Source organism: Motacilla alba, chromosome 5, assembly GCF_015832195.1.
Source record: "Motacilla alba alba isolate MOTALB_02 chromosome 5, Motacilla_alba_V1.0_pri, whole genome shotgun sequence".
NCBI classification, from domain to species: Eukaryota; Metazoa; Chordata; class Aves; order Passeriformes; family Motacillidae; genus Motacilla; species Motacilla alba.
Window position 1 is genome coordinate 33,239,295 of NC_052020.1, and position 25,076 is coordinate 33,264,370.

Sequence of the window (25,076 nt, forward strand, 5' to 3'; positions counted from 1 at the left end):
TCTAATGTTCTGCTCTTTCTGCAGAAAAGTTTATGCTGCTTGTACCAATTCCATCATGACTCTAAGAAGCCTGTACACAGCACTCAGATTACCAAAACATTCCTGATTTCATGACAGACTGGAATTACTTTGTCAAAACATGCCAGAGCTCCTTCATAGCTGCCTGCTCATTTATGCAACTTAGTCACAAAAGTGAATCTGACTTCTCAAGGTCCCCTAGTCAAACCTCTGCTCAAAGTGGCACAAACATAATCATTCAGTGAGGTTACTTAATTGCAAAAGACAGTAAACCAAATGAAGAACTTCACTTTCTTATGGTGTTTTTTCCTTCTCCTCTCCAGACTTGACAGGCAGCCCTCCACCCCAGGCAGTGATTATTCCAGCCTCAATGCAGAATTTCACACTTGTCTTGGCCAAACATCAGGAAGTCCCTTTCTCTTGCCCCATTCCCATATGTAGAGCCACATTATGGAAAGTCCTACCTCCCTCCCCTCCAATTTGGTATCACCTGCAAACCTGAGGGAGACAGCACATCCTATTATGCTAGTAATGGAAAAGGAAATGAACCAGGACTGGCTTCAGGATCAGCTTCCACACCCACCATGCCATCAGCAACCATCCTGTTACTACACTGAGCCGCTGCGTAGACAGAATCACACCTTCGAGCCCCGAGCTCCTCTCAGCTCTTCCTCTCACCTCATAGCTCCACCTCTCCTATACAAATTACCCCGTCTGCCTACGAGGACAGTGAAAGCTGTGTTACATGACTCTATTCCCATCTAAGGGAGTGATATTAGATCTACTCAGGTATTCATAAATTCCTTTACAAGCATCAATTTACTGCTGTAATGTATAACATTAATGTTATGAGATATAGATATTTTGTCTTTTAGTGTCAGTTTTATGTAACACATAACTTTTATCCGCACCAATATTTTACTTTAGCATTACTTAGTTATTGAAAGCTCAGGGTCTAACACTTAAAATCAGACCAAACATAGTGTTTAAAGGCCTAGCACTGAGCAGATTTGCAAATTAAATTTGATTTGCAATTTTCAATTTAAGTAATTTTTCCATAAGCTTATAGTGAGAGCTTGAATGAATTCTAAAAATACACAGAAATGACACACTATTTAGAAATAACTCTGTTATTCAACTTAACTGCCCTCTTGCTGTCAGCATTTACTTCTGGATCAAGTTCTATATTCTTAACATTTATGTCAGTCATGTTTACTGTGCCGACCACTCTGTAAAAACTGCAAGCACTTTAAGGTAGGGGAATAAAGTAAAAGAAAAAATGCACAGTATTTCTACCAGACTATAAATTTTTTCTGTTCCCTCCATTCAAAATTAAACATATAAAGAAACAGAAGAATCTCCAAACACCAGGACTAACAACTGGATTTTCAACATATGCAAAACAATTGCTATTTTTTTGTATGAAATTTATTACCACGCAACACATAGTAATACACACATTTTTGTATTTGCAGTTGTCTTTGTAAAAAGGTATTTTTTGTCAGTTGGTTGACTTCTTGCGAGGTTTTTCTTTATTCTCTGCTTCATATACCTCTAATACAGAAAATTCCCATCCTCAAAGAATAGCTCCTCTGTCTCTTCTGAGTTTTATCTATATTAGATAATTTGCTTAATTTTTTCTGTCCTCTTATACACAGTATTAATATAATCTATTATTCTAAGCCTCATAGCTTGTAAATTTGCTGTTAACAGCTTCTTCCCACTGCACAGTTACAGTCAAGAATCACCATGACTGTTGGCTTGTCTGCTGCCTAATCCATGAAGGCTGTCCTGTAATTAACCTGTTGGAGTCATCCATAAATACTCTTTGATAAAACCAGACAAATGGTGCAGCAAAGAAGAAAATCTGTCATTTTGACTGTAAATTGCTTAGTTTAAATGTATCAATATGTTTTTCAAGGGCTTGGAACTACACTAAAATTTGCTGTTTAAGACATGAACAGAATGGATTTAACTTGAGCTACAGGAGTAGCAATAATGCCTCCATAGGTTTTTCAGTTTCCTTAAGCCATTCCTCCTTGTGAAATAAAATTATTTCTAAGCTTGCAGAAATTCTTGAACATATAAAACCTTTATAGTGGTAGCTACTGAGACCAGCATCTAGCCATGCTCTCCTCAAAAGACAATAACTGAACTTTCCAAAATAAAAAAGTCCAATATAAAATTATATTATAAAAATTTAAATGAAAATACAGTTGCATTACTGAAATTATTAATAGCTGCAGACAAAAGCACGTGACTGTCCTGAGTAATACATTCACAAAGCAAGTCAGTATCACTGCAACACATGCACTCATACTCAGCTATGGCAATTTAAGAAAGTAAATTCTGAAGCCTGATCAGAAGTTACATCAAAGCACTTTCCCTAAGATACTCCATGAACTATTTCTGCTTATTCTACATGAATTAAGGACATATTTTAGAGGATACTTTGAAATTTTACTGCATTTTATACCTCTCTGGTGTCAATCTCTATACTAGAGCAGTGTCAGTAATGCTATGTATTTTCACTGAATATTAGTAATTCTCTGGTAAATCAATTAATGATACAGATGTTAAGTCAATGTAAGAAAAAAAGTTTACTGCCTCATGTCCTTTGAAATTACCTTTGCCATGTGATCAAACAATCAACTAAGAACTGAAGCCATAACATTCAGAATGTAATTTACATGTATTGACTTCTGAGCTTAAAAGCATTAAGAAAGAGAAAGGTATAGATCAATGGCACATACAGCTACTTTTTAAACTTAAAATTCAAAAGCCATATGATGAGAGCTGACCAACAAAAAAGGGTCAAAACTTCCTGAAGAAAATAGTTTTCCTTTAAAGTTGCAGATTTTGTCTATTAGGTTAAGCTTCAACAACTTAGTCCAGAGATTTAAATTACAATATTGATCCCTCAAAAGTATTCATTTTAGTGAATAACACTTTTATAATTCCACAGAAAAAAAATGACAGCGTTGACTCAGATTAAAAAAAATTAAATACTGTGAAATTGTAAGTTTCTAGTGTATCACTATCAATATATTAAAAGTAAAACTGACTTAACTAAAGATATTCTATTTTTACTGAAAACTTCAGCATTTACTGAAGACCAAAGACATGAAGTCCCTCTCCACAGACTATGATATATTCTGCGAACTGTCCAGCTGGTCGACAGGCTGTCAAGAGGTGTAAGTCCCAGTCCAATCCTAATTTACACACATGGCCTTTATACCCACTCATCAACTGATGCAATCAATACCAATCCTTTCCTGACTGTCTATACTGAAGACTTAAGATTGAATGTTTTATGGCTTAAAGAAGCAAAAGAACAACAATGTTCAGCCAAAGCAAGAAGAGAAATAACTTCAGTGTCATTAGCAGTACCACTGAATGTTGTTTAAGATTTATTTGGAATCCTCAAATTTATAAAAAAAAAGTCCTGGAGAACAGTGTAACAGGACAGTTAGTAAATAAATGTAAGCATTACAAGCAATTTATTTCTAGCTTTTAATGCCTAAATGCCACTTAAAAAGTTGAACCAGAACTTACTTCAGAGAATAATGACTTATGTAAAGGCCAAAGAATGGCTATTTCTAGTAAACAGGTTTTAGACTGCTCTCCTCTGCCCCTTACTATGACCATCTCGATTTAGATGAGTTTGATTATTTTTGCATTTTTGGCCAGGATACATATTTTTGAAGTTATGCCAAAAATTAAGAAAAATGTGTATCTTATCTTGAAACACATCATCTTCTATACTCTAACACCCTTTTACATTCTTTCTAAATATAGAGAATTTAACACCGAATTATCTGTGCTTTTTTTGCCCCGTGCTCCTCTCCTCCCCTTGCCATGGTTAAAGAACTTACTAGTACTGCACAGCCACGATCAGAGGCTTCTTTTCTCAGTGCAACTCTATTAAGACCACTCTCATCTACATAAGAAAAAAAACCCCTTTAACCAATATTCCTGTATAATACCATTTTCTCATGCAGAGACAATTTTACATATTCAAGAGTGAGTAACCTAGCCTGGAAGCCAGCTATACTGCTGAATCTTTTATGAACAAGGCATTATTGGTACCACAGCAACAAATCCATATAATTCCACTTAAAAAATTCAAGCTTAGAAGCAAAACCAGAAATATGAAACCAAACAGATGAATCAAAAGGTTTGTAAAGACTGTGCTATCATCAATTTAAAAAGGAATCAATTACCATTTCAACAAAATATATTATCCAATACTAAAAAGGAAAGAAATATAAAACCGAGAGAAGATTATTTAATCATTATCTGACAAAGACAGACTCAAGGTGGCTAAAGGAAAATGCTGAGCAGTGAAAAGAACACTGTAGAAGTCTAAAGCATACGGGTATGAGCTAGTGAAAGTCTCATTTCAAATCAAAGGTTATTTACTTTACTGGGCTCAGCTCTATGCAGTTTCAGGAAGTGGGGCTGGGAGATCCAGGACTGCAGCCCATCTATCACTGTTTCTCAATGCTTAGAGTCACACATTTGTATTACACACCACTCCTGTCTGCACAGTTCAGACTCGTAACACTTCCCTTTCCTATCAGACCACTGCAACAACAGTATGACAATCTTCCTAAGTCAAGATAAAAGGAGAACAGACAAGGAGCTTTGTCACAATCTATTTTCTCCTAATGGTTCTCCTCCGCACCATTCCCAGCCAGCCTGGCCCAGACACCAAGAGAGAACTGGATCAGAGCTTCATGTCTCTGCCCAGCATTTCAGGAGAAAACAACTTCAGACCACTGTCTCATACACGCGGCCTAAGGCTACTATTTTTTGTTTGTATAAATTCAGGACAATTTCATCCATGCAGTGCCAAATTGTGTTCTGCTTCAGTAATAAATAACTGCTTTGATTTGTTCAGCCTGGAAGAACTCGCTACATAGCACCAAAACCTGTTTTATTATTCACATCTATATTTTGTGGTTGACTCTCTCAATGCTAGGAATCAATTTTTTGTACAAATAAGCTGTAAACAATGAATCACTTTAATGTTTTGTTTCTTTCAGATAAGCACACACCTTAAGCTTAAGGAGACAAAGGTAATTCAAAGCAAGCCAAATGTGGTGCCTTTATAGCTGGTTTCCCTGTCCTCTACCCATCAAGAAAATACAGTGCATTTCCAGACCTTTTCCTTCCAGAAAGCTCAGAGTATTTATTGAATTCCTTAGAAACTAAAAAAATTAAACAGAATGGTTGCTGAAGAACTTCTGTTTGAGAGGGGAAAAGCATATACTATTTTCCCATAGGAGCAATAAAAATCACAAATTAGTCCCTTCAAAGACAAACCTATTAAACAAACCTTTATTTTGCTTTCTTTTGCATACTAGAGCCTTACTGAATGAATAAATTTCCGATTAGAGTTACAGGTTGGAAAGAGAATTGAAATTTAAAAAGTGCTTGAAACAAAAATGCAAAAATCTGTGTACTTAAAAAACACACAGGGTTTGCTTCACACGCTAAAGACTTGATTTCACAGCTTTGAAGAATTTACAATACGAGCATATTGTCAACAGCTGTCATAACTTCTGCAGGTCTGACCCTGTCTCCTAGTGAAGGTCATAAAATCAGCTGGTTATTTCCAAATCCCAAGACTGCAGCAATACAGTTATCATATCATGCAAGTTGCTCTGCAGTGAAATTTTAAGAGAAATTTCCTAGAAACACAAATTTTTAAAAATCATCAGCATTCAATAGCTTACTTATCTAAGCAGCAGTCAGACGTAGCACCTTATAAAGGGGGGAAGGGAAGGGAGGGAAAAACCCCTCAGCCCACCCTACAGGGTAATTCTCCTAATGAGAAATTACATTGTTTTACAAATATTAATTTCCACTACCTTTTCCATCTGGTAGTTATTCCTAGTTAGTGACCTGTTGCAAATATAGCCATTTCAGCTTACACTCAGAACAGCATTCTGCTGCTAGGTAAGATGCTCTACTAAAACCAAACTTGTGCTTTACCCCAAAATACATAAAAGATCAAGAATAGGACCCCTCACTATAAGGGGTTTAATTCCCCATTCCATCTTTTCACATGATCATTTGAGAACTTAAAAAAATTAATTAAAATTACATATAGAAATCATTACACCATTCCTATTTGAGTTCCTCCTTACTTGGCACTTTCTGTCACTGGCTTTTCAAGAAGCAACAACTTGTCTTTCAAAACTTAAGTCTCTGTTAATGAAACAGTAAATGGGACATGAGAATACCTGAGAACCACTGGGACACAGTAATTAGTACCTATCATTTGATTTGTCTAACTACTGCAAGAGGTGTTTGTTCATAACACTTGCTGCAAAATCTCCCATGGCATCAGCAAGAGATGCTCACTGAACCCTTCTGTACTCTCAAGCTTGAGAAAACTGCAATGGTTTTGTCTTACGTGAACTAAAAATCTTAAATCCACAAGATTACCTATGAATCTAAAAAAGGTTTTGTCTGTTGGAGACAGCTATGTACAAGCAGTACATTGCAGCATCAGCTGGTTTAACAGTTCTTAAAGGAACACATCTGCATCCCAGTTCTTGGTTTTCCACAGACTGACTCTATCACAGCTATACAAATATGCTATTTCACACTAAAAGAAATGAGCAATACCCTAGAAAATTTAGATGCTACAGGGACAGGTATTCAAGTACTTAATAATTTGGTACTGCTGAAAGTGCAGGGGTGTGCCCCTATTAGCATGTCAGGACAAAAAATGACAGTAATAAGGCCTTCAAAAAGCTCTTTAGAAGTCAATTTAGCCTTTTCAGAGATTTACTGAATGTGGTATAATTGCAAAGACTGCCAACAAGAAGTTGAATGTGATCCAGAATATAGCTATAGAAACTACATCATGGAAAGAAAGCAAAGGCATTTTGACTAAAAGGATACAAGAACTAAAATTACAGGGGAAGGGAGCAGAGCAGCCTTATCCCATTTGAAGGTTTCCATCTTAATGTCTTGCTCTCCCTAGTAAAACTCAGCAGCATGATGCACAAGAAATACAGTAATGATGAACAGACTTTTAAAAGAAGCATCTCAATAGCTTACAAATGCTCAAGGATTACTGGACAATAACATAGGAATAGTAAGGTCTCTGGGTTTTAATTACATTTTAAAGGGATATCTGCTTCAGTTGTATTTTATGTGCCAAGTTATGCTGGAACATTCCCTGATTAACAGGTATTGAATATTACTTGCAAAAGTATAAGAATACAACCAGTATCAGACTACTTTAAGGCAAATAAATAAACCACATCAATTTATCTTAAGGAGAAATGGATAATCAGCCAAGTGATGTTTCACAACTACAACACCCCTACATACCAAGCATTTAGGAAGCATTTCTAAAAAAGAGGCAGAAACATTTCCACACTTCTGTGGTAATTTGACCAACACTTCTGTGTTGGTCAAATTACCCAGACATAAGTTATTAATTTAATTTTAAAAAGACCTTGCAGAAAGGTCATCCATGTAAGTGCCCAGCCAAGGGAACACACCCATTAGTATTGTACTCCTATGAAAAAGGGTGCTATCTGATGCAATAGCTCTGCTTTAGAGAGAAGCAGTCCTTTACTGATACCCCAGCATAAGATACTTGCAAGGATTCGAAAGTGACAAGAAAAATAATTGCCTATGTTCTCCCCAACTCACCTGATGCTACCAATCAGAATCAACATTTCCCCTCAGAAGGATAAGGATATATTATACATGTTTTTTTGCAACACATGACATGTTAATTAATTCCAATGCATATAAAAATCAATATTTGAGACTATCAACAATGTTGATACTTAGTAAGTCTTCATCAGTACAAATAAAATATAATAGTTTGAGGAAATAAATCATATATTTCACATAAATCTGGTAGAAATAAATGCTTTAAGACAGATATCCTCTTTACAATGGGCTAGCCATCTGCGAGGCTTAGGTGACTGAACCAGAACACTTACTTAGGTTGTGAGCTGTTAATTCTGTTGCTGAGAATGCTCTGCTGCTTGTGAATATATTCATTCATATAATGGGCTGTTATGTCACTCAGTTCTTCTAAATGTATATCCTAGTATATATAACTGATTTATCAAGGGGGGCCTAGGGAAATTACTATTTTAGTATAAAGGGGGAAGCACATTTGAAGTAAGCAGCTGGGTAACACCATCAGTTGCTGCTTAGGAAGCCCTTGCATAGTAAATCAGCCTTGTGAATTTCACATTGTTCCTGTTTTGATTATTAACACACAATATTTTTATTTTTTACTTTTAATAAATGCATAACTTATTTATGAAGACACTATTTGGTCTCAATAAAATCAAATACAGCTTTGGACAAATGCATGGAATCAATTTGTTCAGGATTTGTACCAGCACCAAACAAGAGCGACAGTGCAGAGGCAGCAGAGGTCATGGTCAGAAGTTTGGTACCTCTATGGCATAAATCAGGTGCTGCTGTCAGGTGCCTCCTCCCATTGCCTTGGCTTTCAGTCACAGGTGGAACCAGACTGCAGAGTGAGCAGGATGAAAAAGAACACAGGAAAAGAAAAATATTTTTCAGTTGAATCAGCTCCTGACCTGGATCAGTGATATGACTGCACAAACTGCAGTGCCATTGGAGAGGGAGAGAATGGCAACTCCCTAAAGTGCCACCAAAGAAACAAAAGTAAAGAGTTATGCTAAAGGATCTGCTTTGCAGATTCCTTTCAGACTTGTATTTCTTGTTCTGGATTTTTTCGTTGTTTTTGTTTTTTTTTGCTTTGGTTTGGTTTATTTTTTTTCCCTGTATGTGGCTGATTTATTTATTTATTTATTTTATTTAGTTATTTTTTTTTCATTCTGACTCATTCCCTGGTAGATTATTGAGCTAATTCCTTGTCTTTCATGACTTGGACTATGCCAGTCCCCACGAGGTTAGATAAGAGCTGACTAAATATCAGTTAAACATCAATTTGGTGGACAGACTTTTTCCTAATCTAATGTTTTGTAAGTTCTGGTTCAAGCTGTCATCTACCTGTTGATTTAACACTTGCTTAAAACTATTTCAAGAGTCAAAAAGTAAAAACAACCAATACTTAGCAGCTTGAGTAAGAAGTTATGTAGCTGTCAAAAGTGATACCACATTAAATCACTTTCATAAAGTAATTTAAAACAGTTTCTTGACCTGTGTTTCCTATAACATTTTTCAAGATACCACATATGACTTGACCTCTACCTTCTGACATTTAATGAATTTAAATATTTACCTAGTAACTTTATCTGAAATTATGACAGTTTAACATACGAGATTAAAAGAAGGGGTCTATATCTTTCAGCAAACAGTTAAATATGAAGCTATCATCAAGCAACTCAATTCCTTCATTTTTATAAATGCAATTGCAGAATAACTCTTCTTGCCTTAGAACCCTATCCACTTTCCAATTCACCAAACAACGTAGCACAATGTGATACCATTAAAAAATAGCATGCAAATTTTGTCCATGTTTCACATCTAACCTATCTTTTACTGCTAGATTAGCCAGACACTTCTCTCCTTAATAAAACCATTGACAATAGAACACTAAGTACACTCTCCCATGGCAGCACTGCCAATTAGACTTGGTTGTAAGAGTTACAAAAGAAAGATAGCATTAAATAGATAATATAAACCTTACAACTACCAGCACAATAAGCACCACTGCATACATTACTAAATTCACCCAATGTACTTATCTTAATACTGAGACAAGTCCTCTGGATTATTGCTAGAGATGCTGCTGTTCAGACAGGAATGCAAACACATGGCTTTATGAAGCTGCTTAAGATACCGTGTTTCATATATGCCTGAAGGGGATCCACCAGATGCATTTAATTACAGTTCAGGGTAAGAAGATAAAGCACTCTAATATGGAAAATCAAATTAAAACATACATACATTCACACTCACTTCATATAAGTTTAGAATGGTTTGGATTGTAAGAGACCATAAAGATCATCTAGTTCTATTTCCCTCTGCTACGGGCAGGTTGCCCAAAGTCCCATCCAACCTGGTTTTGAACCCTTCCAGTGATGGGGCACCCACAACTTCTCAGGATAACCAAATCCTAACATACAATATATGAGTATACTTTTAAAAAATTCTACTTAAGTATCTAATAATTGACCTATTGCAGATCAATTATTTTAACATTATCAAACAAGGCTATTATTTCAGGATTTTCTTCATGAACCAAGTCAATTGCCAGAAAGCTGAAAATAAAACTGATGTAAGCAACAGACCCGCCCTGTGTTCAGCCTCAGATGCATCTTCCCTTTTTCCACTTCAAAGTCTTCCCTACACGCAAGATCAAGACTTTCAACATTTGCAGGTTTCCCCACACAATTTGCTGCACTAGGGGTGAGACTAGGGGTTTGAGCTACATACCAGGATCCTGAGAAACACAAGTGTGTGCTCTTTCATACCTATTTGTCTAGAAATTTCATGTATAAACACATAAATTCTGTTCAAGAATGCCTGGAGTCCTCCCCAATACCACAAAAATCTCCCTCAAGTAATACTTCACTGAGAAAGATAAAGAGCTATCAAAGTTGCATGTACTTCTCTCAAAGAAGCAAGTAAACATGGATTCAAAAGCCTGGAATAACATTAGCTAGTTCAAGTCCCTGGAGTAGAAACATATTGATACTTGGCTGAGCTATTCTCCATTTCTGCTTGTAGCTGTTTGAGAAAAATCAGCCATCTCAACATCTACTTCAAGTTCCTGTAATTCCTTACCCTTCCACACACATAGTTCAGACCAACTCCTGTGTTGAATCAGTCTCAGAAGGGGTTGCATCTTGAGAAGTTATAAAATGTACAGTATTACAGGAAGTGTTCTGCAGGAGGGTAACTCTTCTATTTTTAAGATTTTCTATGAGCAAGCAAGAAATTCTGATACCCTAAGTATGGAAGAGAATGCGATTTTTTTAAACAGATTATTTTCAAATCAGAATCTTATACTGTACATACTACAATTGCTCTCAGATTAATATATCTTTCAGATATTTCCTTTACCAATACAGTATACTAATCAGTTAGCTTTAATAGGAATCCCAGACTTTATTAACCCATTCTTTGATCCTATGAAGGCCAGCCTTTAAATTTAAGAGACTATACAGCAAATTCATTGTGGATTCTTGCTGTACTAATGATTATGAACTTTAGAACTGAACACAAAATGAAGAACAAGACTCTGTATATCCTAGATTGCAGTAGATTTCTCTTGTCATTGTTATTAAACCTATTTTTATTTATGCTTCTGTAATGAATACATAATGAAAAGGATTCAATGACATAAACAGCAGCTGCATCTTGAAAGGTTACACAAATGCCACCCACAGAGGTCCTATACAATATGTAATACAAACAAGATACAGCCAAGACTGATTATCATATGAATAATCCTGCAGAGTTAAAAAAACCCCAGCAATTCATAAGAAGAAAAGCATTAAATTTTATTACTGCATTCCATAATTACTGCTAATCCACAGACTGAGGTTTTACAGATTACACAAATGTAATCATCTGTACATCACTCATTTACCCGTACCATCCAAAAGATGGAAAAGACAACAAAGTAATTTTGAAACATTCTCTACACTTCAGAGCAACAAAACAATCCCAAAGGTGCACATACGGAAAGGGCTAACACAACATCACTCTGCATTTCCTTTGAAAGTACACTCAGTTCTTTAGAGATGTCCATAAGAAACACCTTTTCCCACTTATATATTATAGTGACCCCTTCCAGATTCTAAGCCTTACCAACACATGGTTTGCATCTATTGGTAAACATCAGTTTAGTACATCAACCTCCTTTTATAGGCCTCAGTTTGCTTTTTCAATTCATTACTGTCAACACTGAAAGGAATGCAAGCTCATTTATTACTGCTACTACTTCTACTGTTCACTCTTTGATACTGTATTATACTGGTGAAGAAACTCCTGCAGATCCTCATGGCATTTGAAATATCCAGAAATAGTATCTTGACACCTTGTTAAATCACATTTTGGATGTTCTGCAGCCATCATAATTTCTAGTGAATAATATTCTTTGTGGCATATTATTCAGTGAATGATATTCTTTCCAATTTATGCTGGTTAGTCCCTTAATCCAGATTCCATTTCAATACAATGACTACCAAAAGCTAAAATACCAAATCTATGAACATGTGCCCTATGAACATGTGCTCAGAACCCTCAGAAGTTCTGAGCCTCATTCACCTGTGGCTGATCATTCTACTTAAAAAGATGTGGCCAGAGAGCAGGTAGGAGCAGAGGAGTTACACAGCTGCACCTTAAGATGCAGGCTGCACATTCTACTGAGCACACCTTGCACAGTATGGCATCAGCTAGTCCTCACACTTCAAGACACCTGTACCACTCAAAGATCCTGCGTCCACTTGCTTTAAAAAATGAAACTAAGCACTAGCCAACACTTAGGGTAATAAGGAGTACCACACCCTGTGGAAAGGCAATCCTACAATCAACTACATTGTGATTTGAGGGTTCTTGTAAGATATCTTTTGGTACTCACTATCCAATAAGATAAAACTAAATTCTGTACAAATCGCAGCCACACCAGTGTAAAAGAATTAGCCTGAAAGATTAGACAAGAATTTTTAGATTTATACTGGAAACATCAGAAGTGAGCAGTCTACCCCTTTTCTTTACAGTACTAATTACCCCTTATGAAAGCTTATAGTCACTTAGCAACTTGGTGGTAACTACCTTTGTTTCAAGAATATTGATAACGAGATTATGAAACTACTGATTCAGTAAAAATAACATCTTAAAATAAAGGACATGTCAGTCAAGTTACTCCTATTCTAGGAAATTCTATGTGTACTCTGAGTCAGATTGCTTTGACAGATAAAGCACACAGTCACGAAATAGCTTGACAAAGTTGCATTTTGCCTATATTAAATTTTCAGAATTTTCTGAATATCAATTCCATCCAGTTCTTGAGATGTTTGTAATATGCTCAAAATGAAACAAACCCCATGCTTTAAAAAAAATTTCTATAGTTAGGAAAACAATTTTAGTATCGGCCCTCAAATTGATGCATTCCTGTTATGATTTAAATTAAATTGTCTGCTTAGGCAGCACTTTAAAGCGGAAAGAATTTTCACTTCTTCTCTTCTGTTTTCTATACACATGCAGATGTTTGACAAACTGTGATATTAACATGTCATACTATTAGAGATAAAGTATTTTATGAGAAAAAATGAAGTCACCATATTACAGATTTTTTATCTGTATTCTTTTGCAAGAAATGCTGTGAGAAAACTCATAACAAATAGAGGAACTACGTCTAAAGCTAATTTTAAAACATATGAAGGTGTATGTGTTGAATTCAATTTGCACCCCTCTCTTCCACGTTTACTTAAGCATCAACACATGGACAATGTAATAGACTATTTGTTATATGTGACAGTATTTGTGGAGGACAAAAAAAGCTGAAGAGGCTGTAAATTCTCTTATCATTGAGATTAACAGATGAAGGAGAATAAAGCATGAATGATAAAACAAAAAACCTTTCCTGGAGGGAAGAAGTAATACACTTGAACAGGTGGAAAGGAAGCCAGAGCGCAATCACAGGAGTTTACAGCTGAATGTCAAACATTTAAAAGAATGCAACACAGTTGTTTCCCATACTCCATCCCTGCAAATGTGTCCTAATGGATACTCATTAACTGACAAAAATACAGCTATACAAGGCTGCTCTAGTAATCATTATTTCTTCACTATTTTGTGAGCTTCTTACTTTTTTCAAATTGTTTTAAAATCTAGGTCTATGGCCCAAAAAAATCCAACCATTTTTTAGGATCAGTTTCTCTGTCCTTCAGTTATGTGCAGAAGCTTCCTGCACAGAACTGACAAGCAACTGCTAGGACTGCTTTAATCAAATATTACACAAATCAACTGAATACCTTTTTATCTCCTATTAGATAATCACTAATAAAGCATGGAGTTCACAAAACCTGCCAGAAACATCAAACATACAACTGAAGTGCAGACAAAGTGTTCAGGGAAAATAGGAAATAGAAATTATGCACTCCAAGTGATTCCTCCTGAACCTGGAATGAAGCCAAGTGATAGCATATCAAATTCTCACGGAAATGGCATAGCGGAAACCTGGGTTTACAGCTGCAGCAGGATTCTAGAAACAAAAGGAAAAACAAAGAAAAACAAAAATATGATCCAAAAGAGCAGATGAGGTATTGAAAATTAAGAGCTTGACTGCAAGATGGAAAAGCCAGAAAGTGGATTCTTTAAAAAGAGCAGGAAGATAAAAGAGGGTGGAATAATCACATGAGGGTAACAATCAGCAACGTTACTAGTGTTAGGAACAGAAGAAGTTGGCAGAAGCAGAGAAGGATTAGTGTTATGTCTTGTTTCAAGAAAGGATAGATTCTTGCACAGATATGGACAGCTGGAGATTGAGTTAAGCAGAAACAGCACCAAGCGGACAATGGCTCGTTACTAGTGAATATTCACATTCAGGAAGGAAGTGCGCAAAATTAAAACAAGAATTAACTTGAAGTGAAACAACTAAGTTTAGTGACTGAAACGTCTCCTAGAAGCAATAGCCATGGCTAAATAAGGCAATTAATTAATCATAAAGAAAAAGGCATGTTTTAGAAGTGGAAGTAACAAACAGAAACCTTGCCAAAGTAAAACTTCCACAAATCAGAAGACTAAAAGAAGTAGTCCACAACTGATTTGTTTTAGAATAGTAGCTACTCACAGAAAGAGGGAATTTCAAATATTTTTCCCATCTTCTAAAGGCATTACAGATATGCAAAAAGGGGAAAGACACCATGAAACCAAGTTGACTGCCCTAAATTATGCAGGTGTTTTATAAAGAGAGAGAACAGCAAATGGAAAAAAATACTGTTTGAACAGGTCCACATTAAGCAGACCTGAGAACTATATTAAAATTCTTTAAAGAAGTGACTGAGCTGAAACAGTGAGAAACCACAGGTTATGGATAAACACAATAGAAAAAGCAGAGCAGTAGATAGTCACAGATACACGTAATTTTACAACATTTTCTACACATTGTTAAATTTTCAGTCCAAAGCAGTAGTACACCTCTGGCCATTCAAGTCTTTGAGACTGTGCTACCTACCTAAATGAATGGTTAAAACTATTCTTGACACCATTTCTACTTGTTTAGGCTGCTGCTCTGGATAATTCCAGCAGACAGTCTGAACAACACCAGTGCCTCACTATACACTTTTTTTTTTAGTATATTATTTAAAAAAATAAACACTGGACCAAATTATTATTTTAAGGCTCCTCTCAACCCGGGCTGTTCTGCCTTCTCTGATTAGTGTAACATAAGGATTGAAAAATGATTAAATGAGGAAACGTTTTTATCATATTTAAAAGACAATTAGAGCCTTTAGTGCAACGTTGTTTCTCATCACATGGATCATAAACCCTCACAACCATGACATACTTTAGTCCTCACAGTATCTCAGTACAGACAGAAAGCCCTAACTTGCAAAATGGCAACCTCATGCTCCAACACATCATTAGAGGCAAGAGAACTATGTGGTTCAACCAGCTAGTGTAGTTGCACGTGATGATTCTTTCTGTTCTGCTCTTCTCCTCCTCACCCTTCTCCCTGGCTAGAACAAAAGCTATTTGACCTAAGCACAAAAATATTTTATTAGGATACATCAGGTTCTAGCTGGAACACAAACAAACCTCACTTTTAGTTAAAAATTATATGAACACAGATCACAGAACATATCCCTGGAGGTGTGAAAAAGTGAAAAGACATGGTACTTAGTGCTACAATTTAGCTGACAAGGCGATGACTGGTCAAAGCTGGACTCAATGACCTTAGAGATCTTTTCCAGCCTAAATGATTATGTGCTTCACAATACTTCCAAAGTACAACACAAAATCCAAAGGCAAACTTGCTTACTTTTTTTTTATCTCTGGGTGGTCAGGGGAAAACAGGAGACAAAAGGAAAACATATTTTTAAATTTAAATTAAAAAAAAATTAGGAGTCCAAATGAATATTAATTGCTTTATTAGTCAATACATACAGTGGTTTATGAGTTTAGACTCTTCCTAATGCCTAACTCTTCTGTAAAAACCCTTCCTTTTCCCAGTTCCTAAAAAATTTCAAAGCATCTCCTCAACCCATTTTCTGTTCCCCATAGTTAAAGACAATTTTTGTTCTTTTGTTTCCCAACTATCTTTCATTACAGACTGAACACTGGGAAAAAATGCAGCATTCCTTGAACTGGTACAGCTGAAGGACTGTTTGCATATTTGTATGGCAAAGTTATGTGTGCTAAGCCTAAGAAAACTATTCTTAAAAGAAATCATGATATGTGAGTACAAAAACAAAGGAGAACAGAAATTATTCCAGAACTTTTAAGAGCTCTCTACCTAGATGTTGTTCTCTTTTGAAGCAAATTCAACAAATTTCAGCTGCCTAAAATCTTCTCAGATAGAATTCTAGACAACTTTAGATATTTCCAGACACTTAACAGTCAAGTTTTCTTTATCAACCTGTCATTAAGGCAAGTGAATAAATATAATGTCTGGAGGTTTAAAGCTTTTGTTTACTTCAACTTCCAATTTTTTGCCTCACTCAGAAAAAACATACTTTGTGTAACTGCTTTAAACACACGTTGTAAACACTTCTCTTGCTAGAAGTAAGAAAATGTTCTTTTAACATTCTATTCCCTTCCAAGTCATTGATCCAGTCACAGAAAATTGCTAAATTGCTCTTGCCATTACTATGTGTGTTCCACAGTGTGACATGAGGCACAGGTTTAAGAAAACTAACACAGCAGGGGCTGATATCATATTATCCAGGAAAAGCATTTACCAGTTATTTCATCCAGCAAGACATTTATGTTGCAGCTTCCCTTCCAGCTGAGCCTGTCCTCTCAAGACAGGCCTAAGTAGACAGTATGAAAGGAGAATGAAATGCTTAAAGTGATTTTCCAATAACTATTTAGAATTTGGGGCTAAAAATGCCCAAGGAACTTCAATGTCTAACAAGTATGTTCCACAACATTACAAAGTTTTCTCAGACTCAGCCCCCAAAAATTTCAGCCAAATGAAGTTTTGTTTAAAACTGTAACATTAGAGAATTTGTAGTCGTTTAACTTAGTCATTCCCTGAGGCTACTGAGAGTTACTGTGTGCTGCTGAGCTCTAATGAACAGAAAAGCAGCTGACTGGGTGTGCCAGACTTTCTCTATGAAGCTGTTCCAGCTAAACAGTGACTAGAGATTGTTTTAACTTGGACTAATGGGTAGGCTCCTCCCTGATACAAGGCCAACAAAACTTTGCATAGTTTATATTCTCTCAGCCTCCCCACCCTTCACATGTTGTTTTTTCCTTCTTGTTAGGATATGCATAATCAGAGAACAAAAACAAGTTACTAAAAATCTAAATGTAAGTAGGCTGGAGGAAAAACAATGCCTGCTGTAAATGCAGAGCCCTTGTTCACAGTAGCACATATACATGCATATATGAGAACATGAGCCTGTTTTTATTGCAACAGTCTGAAATGTTCAGATATTATAACAGTGAGGGACGATTGGACAGACTTAGTTCATTAACTCATTCACCCCTACTGTGTTTTTCAGGTGTGTCTTCCTACTTGGTTGGTATATGAGCTCCTGTGGCAGCAGTTTGCATAAACTGGGGGACACAGGCTTAACATAACAGAAAATCAATCATCAGTTCTGATCGGTTCTTTTTCAATTTTATTTGCTTTAAAAGGATTATTTACAGATTAAAGTCCCAAACAGAAAATATGCAGACATCAGAACTGCATTATTCATCTTTTTCTTTGTCAAGGCAACAATAAAATCTACCTAGTGATAGAGAAGCTTGATGTAGTATTCTAATCAGCTTAGAAGTTCCTTTGTTAAGTACCTCCTACGTGCTGCTCCACAGTGAAAATTATTCCATAGTATAGTATCTTAAGGTGAGATGTATGGTGAAAACTTACAGGCTTTGACTCATACAGCTTGGAGTACTATAAAAGGATAAGATTTTAATCTGATGTTTATCTACTAAAAGAGTTTAATACCATAAGCATTGGTCAGGGAGAAAGAGAACTTCCGATTTTGTTCACAAGATATTACTTCTAAGAGCAGAACTATACAGCAGTCTACAGAAATGCTTTCTGAAATGCAACATCAAGGGAACATTCCAGATGTTTTCTGCCCAGTATGATTTAACAATCCATAATGCAGTGAGTCAGGGTACACATATACATACTACACTCCAGAACTACAAAATCTAAGAAAACTGTTCAGAATGAATCCTATTGCAAAGCAAAACACAGCAGTTTTAAGTGTTATGGTACCACAAGAATAGCTTCTGCCAAAGCTAGCAATTAGGGGATACTCACACAGGTCTTATGTGCATGGCTGCTGTACTCCAACTTGAAGGGAGAGCTATCATGGACATTGGTTAATTAGAGCCTTACTTTACAGCTCTGCATTTTTATCACATACAAGATAGCACCAAACCCTGCCAAAAGCCTCACTTGGACCAAGAATGAACAAACTGTTTCCAAAGATGACGTGACATTCAAACATTTTAATCTGGCATTAAACTTGATGCAAACATCTGCCACGTTCTGGGCAAAACATGGCACTGAAATACATCATCACCACTGAAGTAAGGTGCTGCCAGCTCTTGAGGAATACAAACCTACCCAGCACAAGTAACTACAAAAAATGGATAAAGTTCTACAGCGCCCCCATTCTCTTCTGAGGGGAGTGAGGGGGGTCTGCAACATAACTACATCATGTAGTATTTTCACAGTATTTTATTTTCACAGTAATTTTTGCACACCTCCAGGAAAAAGGCCACAAAGTTCAACTAATAATCTCATCAAGCTTCCTTTATAATGAATGAGGCAACAAGCAGCTCCCAGTGTACAACTTCCAGTCTACAGTTTTACAACCAATTTGTTTTATGCATAAATCTTGCTGCATCAAAACTGGCTTTTTACTTATGAATATTGAATGTATTCCTTTTAATTACTGCAAATTTACATACAAGTAAATAAACAGATCTGATGCCTCACATTTCCCATCAAGTTTTCAATGACTTTGTTTTGCTCACATTTTTTCCATTCTCATTTTTCCAAAATTTCTCATTTGAGATTTTGGGAATCTTTCCAAGGACCTTATGTCTGGTTGAGGTGGAAGGAAAAGCAATTTCAAGAGATCAAGTCTGAATGGAATTGAAAGCAACATTAGTAACAGAAATTCTGTGTATTGACACATTTTTAAAAAACTGCTCAGAGAATCATAGAATCATTTAGATTGGAGAACACCTCAGACCTTTAAGTCCAACCTTTGACTGAACATCACCATGTCAGATATGCCATGGCACTAAGTGCCATACCCAGTCATTTCTCTTGAACACCTCCAGGGATGGTAACTCCACCACCACCTTGAGCAGTTCATTCCAGTGTTTAAGAACCCCCTCTGTGAAGAAGTTCCTCCTGATGTCCAGCCTGAACCTCTCTAGCACAGCTTGAGGCCATTTTCTTGTCTCATCTCTGGTTACCTGGGAGAAAAGGCTGACCCCCACCTTGTTACAACCTCCTTTCAGGCAGGCGTAGAGAACAGTAACATCTTGCCTGAGCATCCTTTTCTCCAGGTTAAACAACCCAAATTCCCTCAGCTGCTTCTCAAAGGAATTACCCTCTAGAACCTTCACCAGCTTCGTTACCCCTCTCTGGACATGCTCCAGCACCTCAATGTCTTCCTTGCAGTGACAGGCCCAGAACTGAATGCAGGACTTCAGGCGCAGCCTCACAAATGCCGAGTACAGAGGACTGCCCTGGTCCTGCTGCCCACACTATTGCTGATACTGATCTGGGTGCCATTGGCCTTCTTGGCCACCTGGGCACAGACCAGAACATGCTCATCCAGCTGTTGACCAGCAGTCCTAGATCCTTTTCCACCTGACATCTTACCAGCTGCTCTGTCTCCAGCCTGTAGTGCTGCCTGAGGTTCTTGTGCTCCCAGTACAGGATCTGGAACTTGACCTTGTTGAATCTTATCTCATAGGCTTTGGCCCATCGATCCAGCCTGCCCAGATCCCTATGCAGAGCCTTCCTGTCCTCCAGATGATCAGCACTTCTGCCCAACTTGGTGTAGTCTGTAATCTGTCTCAGGATGCACCTGATCCCCTCATCCAGATGATAAATAACGGTATTAATCAGGACTGGGTGCAATACTGAGCTCTGGGGAACACCACTGATGCACAGTAAACTGTTAATCAATCTGCTTACAATTCTATTCTGAAAGATTTGGGAAAAAAAAAAAAGTACTACATAGCAGACACATAACTGCACACCTTCAGCTTGCAATTTTGAAAATATTTCCTGCACGTGAATAAGACCAAGTAGGACACTGGGAGGATGCACAGGAGCACAGATACATTCCTCCTCCACCTTAAGAAGAGGAAAAAAAAAAGCAAACCAAAACACATCAATCTTAAGACTAAATGCTTTCAAATACGTAATTCTGTAGCTTTGCTGTAAAAAGCTGCCCTCCTACACAAAATTCTTGTGGAAAAGGACTGCTTATATTACACTGGACTCAGAATCAGGAGGGATCAGAGCATCAAGACATAGATGAAGGATACAATCAATAAAAGCATTCTACCCTCCAAAGTAATTCATCATTTTCCCTTCTATTTCAATATATACAGAAGAATCAATAATGAAGAAGAGAAAGCTTATCTGGCTTCCACTCAAAATGCACCAATTTTGTTTTTCAAAGACCCTTAAGAAAAGATTTCAATATTTCTTTTATAAAATGGAATTTGAAATTTATTATCATTATGAACAACTGATATTTGATTTATAAAACTCCTTATGGGAACCCTGGAGTTAAAATGCCAGAAGTACCTAACAAAGACAAAGTATGTTCTGACAAAGGAAGAAGAAGAGTCTTGGTTAAGAACTATATTCAGTATCATAATAATTTATTATAAGTAGATGAAGGCAATTATGTTTTGACAGCTTAATATTAGCACTAGAAGCTATGTGTTGTATGTGTACATTTAATATATATTTATTTAGACACACATAATACACTACATGAATTAACCACGCTGTGCGACAATTAGAAAAACATCAGTGCTTTCCATTATCCAGCTTATGGCCAGTTGAAAGCAGTAAATATTGGTCACAGCACACAGCAAGACGAGCTAGACATTATTTGCCCTACAGATACCTGAACTATTAAACCTTCACCTTAAAGAAGCCATTACCAAGATAAGATAGTGAAGAAAGAAGCTTGTTTGTTTTTTACTCTGTTCTGAAAAAAGGAATTTGAATTTTCACAACAAAACATAATATGAAACTTGCATTGGACTCTGTTCAGTTCTTGCTGAACATTCCAGCCTATGCCCAGATGTTCATCCATGATCCAGTCTGGGTCCATGGGGCTGGGCAAAGCACCACAACTGGCCTGCAGCTGTCTGCAAACAGCTGTCCAAGTCAGAGCTTGCAGAAGACCAGACCATCATTTGGCTAGTGTGCTCTTTTGGGCTGACCAAATTTCTTATGTCAGTCATGACCTTTTTTATATAAATAATCAAATATTCAATAGAGTCTGACATCTAAATGGATCAGATTGAAAGTGAATATGATGAACACTGAAGTAACATTCTCACAACCTTTAAACAGAGGGGAAAATACCACCCACTGGCAAGTAGCCCAATGACCTAAATTTCTGAAGTGACTGTTTAAGTATTTTATATTTAATTCAGAATTCTAAATAAGGCTAAGAAATATTTTAAACAATTATGTTTCAATTACATAAGACAATGGTGACAAAATTAAAACTTAGACCTGATCCAATAACTCTCACTAGGTCTGCTAGTGTGGAGGAGGTGATAAATATCCACTTTCAGCTTTGAATTTCTTGTCTTTTCTCTGTGTTAAATCCTTTTTTACATTACAAAAACCCCAGTGTTCATTTTCTCTGTTCTGCCTACAGCCACCCCACCTCTGTGTTTTCCATCTGTCTACTCCTTTCTTTTTCTTCTTCAGCTAAATAACTCCTTAAAGATCTGTGTTGGCTCTGTTTGCCAGTTTAACTTGGCTAGCTCCAACACTAGGCTAGAAAGCTGCAGGTAACCCAGCTGCTTGGTTTCCACCAGGCTATCAAGCAGTCTTGCTACAGCTTTCTTAGCTTAATCTGTGTCCAGTTTTCAGATTGCAGGCTTTAGCTATACCTCTTTCAAGCATTAATGTTTACTTCTGACCATCTCAGTATTCAATATTGCACAATCAAAAAACCCAGCACATACTCCAAATACCAATACTAAAGATGATACTTCCTTACTCTCCCATCTCGCTCTGCTCAATATTTGATTCTTTTAATGGTTCACTGTCCCATCTCTGGAGCTAAGGGCATTCTCCCTGCTCAGTATCTCTATCCACACTTCCAAAAATTCAAATATACAACTATGATAAAATGTCTTTTCAACACCAAAATTCAATTCAACACTGAAAAGAAAACATTTAACTCTGGTTATAACAATTTGTGTAATTTCTCAGTTTCAAAGTGAGCAGTAAATAGAAATAGCTGTCACAGTGGCTGATGTTTCATTTTCTGTACTCCATCTTGGATGGAAGTACAACTAGACAAGATGTTATATATTTATATCCCCTAAGGAAATAAGGAGTCAGTTTCTATTCTTTCAACTGACAAATTCTGTTCTAAATAGTAAATTATCAAATTCCTTTCAGCAAAGCCCAAACTGAATTAGTCCAAGAAAACTATGAACACAGAGATATTCCAGTCACTTTGTTTACCTAATACATAGCAAACCTGGGACAAGAGTCAAAGGCTGATGAAGGCATTCCCAGGGAAGAGGTTGCAACACTCAGCACTAAAGCACATGAAATGTTGCCTGAAATGTAAATACAAATTCAAAGCTAGCCACCATTGTGACTGCTTCGCTGTACACATTATATCAAAAAAGGAAAGTAATCAAGTATATTCTGCTGTGCCAAGATACAATCCATCTTGGATTGTTTGGGGCACAGCTAAATTGCCATGACCTCATTAACTTAGCCCTACTAAACAGAAACCTTTTCTGTAACAATGTGCTGCAACTAAAACCATTATTGCTTCACAGCCATTAGGAATAGGAGGCAAAAATCACAGTTTATCCTCATCACAATTTCTTTTAAACAGTGGCAGAAACACTTGCTCCCCAATGCATGGTTTTGTGCCTTTGATGATTCCTGACTACACAACTAATTACACTTGACCCTACTGAATTGCATAATCTTGCTGAGCAGGCTGTTTGGAATGTAACATCAAACACAGCCAGGCAGTCCTCTCCCTAGTCACTTTGTTGCCTACTGATATTACCAATCATACTGTACTCTCATAATATAAACTATAAATGTATATGAGAAAACCTGGTCTCAGATCTGTGCAAAACACCATGAATAGTGAGCCACATGTGAGCGTTCTTGCAATATCAGTATGCAGCCTTTCAGTGTCTGCCACAAATTATATTTAGATCCTGAATGCTTCTCCTTATCATAAGTGGCAAAGTCTGCTTAAGTCAGGACATCCACTATTTCATCCTTACTCATAATATGCTGTGGCACTAAAACAATAAATGCATTTAAGACTATTCACCGTCTTTAAATCCATGTTATCTGATACATATGAATATGGGGTGGGGGAGCAGAAGGAGGGCTAAGTTTTAGAGAACATAAAAAAAAGACAAAAAAAAATCTACCTATAGAGTATTTAGCCTACAGAAAATTGTAAGCATAGAGCACATCTCTAGCCTTTAATCATGAACATGGGTTTCAAACACCTGTGTATCCCAAAATTTACTGCACAGACCTAGAACACAATTGCTCTTACAAGAAGACTTAGGAAAAAAAACTGGATTGACATTTGAAAAATATGACTGCCAAAAGTTAGCTTTGCTTAAAAACATTAGTGATTTGAACATTCCTTTAAGAGTTGAGAGGCCTAGATTAGTTTCCTCTACACCTTGAGAAGACTGAAGCATGCAATTCTTACATCAACACAAGAGTTTTCTAACCACAAGTCTATGGAACAGCCTAGGGGAATAAATTTTTAAATCCTTCCTTGAAGCTCTCTGTGCGGAGAGAATGGCTGAGGTCACTTGGCTTGCTCAGCCTAGAAAATAAGAGACTGAGAGAAGGTCTCACTGTAGTCTACAGCTTCCTCAGGAGAGGAAGCAGAGGGTCACACATTGATCTCTTCACTCTCATGACCACTGACAGGACCTGAGGAAATATCACAGAACTCTATAAGGGAAGGCTTTGGCTGGGTATCAGAAAAAGGTTCTTTATTCAGAGGGTGTTCAAGCCCTTGAACAGGCTCTCCAGGGAACCGGTCACAGCACCATGCCCAGCACAGTTCACAAAGCATTTGGAAATGCTTTCAGACACATAGTGCCATTTTTGCGTTTACCAAAATGCAGGGCAAGGAGTTGGCCTCGATGATCCTTGTGGGTCACTTCCAACTCGGGATATTTTATGATCCTACAAGCAAATGACAAGCAAAATACTCAGCTGTAAATGAAAGGTCTTCTGTTTTCTCTCACTGACCTCAGTAAGCATGTGCAATTCCTCTGCAGCTTGCATTTTAACAGAAGTATTTGTACATATGTATCTGAATAGCATCTCATCCAATAACATTCAGTAAATGTTATTTACTGAAGAAATAACATGTTATTTATAATAACATGTGGGCAGATGTGTGATGTGCTAGAACAGTAATAGAGTCACTGAGTTTTACCTCCTATGCTTTGAAAGTTTTTTTTTAATTAAAAAAAATAACATCACAATTTGAAAGAGTCATGAAACTCTCATTTAGTCCAAAAATAATAATACTTTTCTGAGAGTAACAGCACATTTCTTCTAGCCACGAGCTGTACCTTCCAGCAAGATGCACACACTCAAAGGGAGCAACTGATACCCCAGAAAACATGACTAAATC

The 25,076-nt window shown here is 36.8% G+C and overlaps 1 protein-coding gene across 8 annotated transcripts in view; it reads right to left on the reverse strand.

Moving 5' to 3' along the window:
• STXBP6 (syntaxin binding protein 6) overlaps nt 1-25,076 on the reverse strand; it is a 95,403-nt gene that overhangs the window by 32,373 nt on the left and 37,954 nt on the right. The gene's annotated exons all lie outside the window — the stretch shown is intronic.